Consider the following 2,529-nt stretch of genomic DNA (forward strand, 5'->3'; position numbering starts at 1 on the left):
GACACTCCTTATCCAACACGACACTCCTTATCCAACACGACACTCCTTATCCAACACGACACTCCTTATCCAACACGACACTCCTTATCCAACACGAAAGTCCTTATCCAACACGACACTCTTATCCAACACGACACTCCTTATCCAACACGACACTCCTCTTATCCAATACATTCTGTCATGTCAATTCAAGCAATACAAGTTCAATAGTATTTTACAATCCCTCAGATCAATTTGACTATAGGGTGATAACAAAACATCCACTGTGATAATCAACAATTCTTTACATTAGAATATGTAAGTTGTATGGTTTTCTGGCCCTGCGCACTCCAATAACTGAATTCCTTATACAGCGCGCTTCATTTTCTTTACTTATCCCATATAGCCACTAGAGGGAATCACCTCAACAAGCCATTGCCTTCCTCCCTCAGTCACCAAACTATATGCGTATGTAGGCCTACAGTCAATGCCTAGCCCACAAATGCATCACATCTCCTTCTCTCTATGTTGTGCTGTTCTTTGGCATAAAAATGCAATGGCAGCGGGATGATTTTGTGCTCTTCTCAGGACATGAGAACACTGGAGGCGTGGATAAAAAAAGAATAACATCCTTCGTCCTGTGTGGGTGGTCACATGGGTAGAACTATTGTAGTTAGTGATGGGCCCTGAAGCGTTCATTTCAGCATGTTCAACCAAACAGAGAGAGAGAGAGAGAGAGAGAGATAGAGAGAGAGAGAGAGAGAGAGAGAACTCTGCTCTGTGTGTGGTCTGAATACCTCCAGGCTTTTTCAGGGGTGAGTACATGTGTGCACCCTTTTTTAACTATAGTAAATACTACAGTATTTAACTTGCATTTAACCTGCCCATTCCCATTCCCCATTCTCAATTTGTGCTACACATAAGTGAGAAACCTACATGCCAAGTATAGATCATATATTGTGTTCCCTACAGGTTATAGAAAAGAGCAGAAGCTCTGAACTCCCCGTTCAGACCCCAGTCCTACCTACCTACAGGTTATGGGAAATGTTCTCTTTTAGTGTTTCTCCAGTAGGTTTCCTCAAGGAGAAAGCCCCCAACTTCAATGTCAGAGTAATGTCAGCAAAAACATTACAATGAATACCACAGCATATACTACAGTTTTCTTAAACTACACTATTTATACTATAGCGAGCTGTAAATACTACAGTATACTAGAGTTAATACTACAGTATTCAATGAACGTCCGCAAAAGTACTGCAGTGAATACAACAGTAAAGTCTGCAAAACACTACAGTGATACTATAGTATTTATATCATAGTATACTTAACCTCTAATTACATTGGTAACCAGTTTATAATAGCAATAAGGCACCTCGGGGGTTTGTGGTATATGGCCAATATACAATGGCTAAGGGCTGTCACCAGACCCTTCGCGATGCGTCGTGCATAAGAACAGCTCTTAGCTGTGGTATATTGGCCATATACCACAACCCCTCATGCCTTATTGCTATTATAAACTGGTTACCAACATAATTAGAACAATAAAAATAAATGTTTTGTCACACCCGTGGTATACAGTCTGATATACCACGGCTGTCAGTCAGCCAATTAGCATTCAGGGCTCGAACCACCCAGTATGTGATATAGTATTTATACCAAGGTATACTATAGTATTGTTTTAAGTGGTAAGACTGCGGTTTTGTCGACAATATCTATGATTCATGAACAATATGACAGGCATCCCTTCCATAATCAACTAGAGTACAGGAAATCCCTCTTTCCCTGCAATGAGAACTAAGTTATTATTAGTTATTGCTAAGTTACCATCAAGTTATTGGCTCAATCACATATCAACTTCTCATAGGACATGGCAGTGTACCAGAGACTCCATGTATAGGTTTTTCACCAAAAGCTCCAGACAGTCACATCCTAGCAGGGAGGCAGATTAGAATGTCATTGAATATTTGGTGGCAATGTAGCTAGCAGATCTGTGCAGTGTACAGTGTACATTGCAAACATTGTATTTATATGTTTGTTCAGTGTACAAACGGTATGTAGAGACACACACACACACACACACTTACAAACCTTCCAGCAGACCCCTGACTCAAGCTCATGTAAAATCAACACTCGCTGGTTCCGCAAATCCTAAATGCATTTCCAGAGCCATTTCCTGCCCCTCGGGTGAACGCGCTTGTGTGTGTGTGTGTGTGCGTGCGTGCATGCTTGTATCAGTCTGTAGATGTGGGCCGGTTCTCGCTCTCTATGACCAAAATGCCAATGAACTGGGTCTTATCCATTCTGGACTGAGGATACAGCTGAATCCACAGTGGTATACCCTACGCTCAGTGACCCTACCTTCTTGTTCAAATAGGGTTCATTTGTCATCTGTCTGAGAGCTTTTCCACTCTAGACCTAGAGGATCAGACCACACCAGGCAAGCTAAGACCAACAAACTCCTATTTGACTACTTTTAGTACGTTAGGCTACTTTCATCTTCTACCCAATATGGGAGATGCCAGGGCTACACCTTGGAACAACTAACAGACT

General features: G+C 41.7%; 1 non-coding gene across 1 annotated transcript; it reads left to right on the forward strand.

Moving 5' to 3' along the window:
• Nucleotides 1-1,021: 1,021 nt before the first annotated feature.
• On the forward strand, nucleotides 1,022-1,074 carry LOC118937485 (U7 small nuclear RNA). The gene has a single exon (XR_005034824.1). It is a non-coding gene; the product is annotated as a U7 small nuclear RNA (small nuclear RNA).
• Nucleotides 1,075-2,529: the final 1,455 nt, after the last annotated feature.

Source organism: Oncorhynchus mykiss, chromosome 11 (assembly GCF_057628025.1).
Source record: "Oncorhynchus mykiss isolate SJ-2025 chromosome 11, ASM5762802v1, whole genome shotgun sequence".
NCBI classification, from domain to species: domain Eukaryota; kingdom Metazoa; phylum Chordata; class Actinopteri; order Salmoniformes; family Salmonidae; genus Oncorhynchus; species Oncorhynchus mykiss.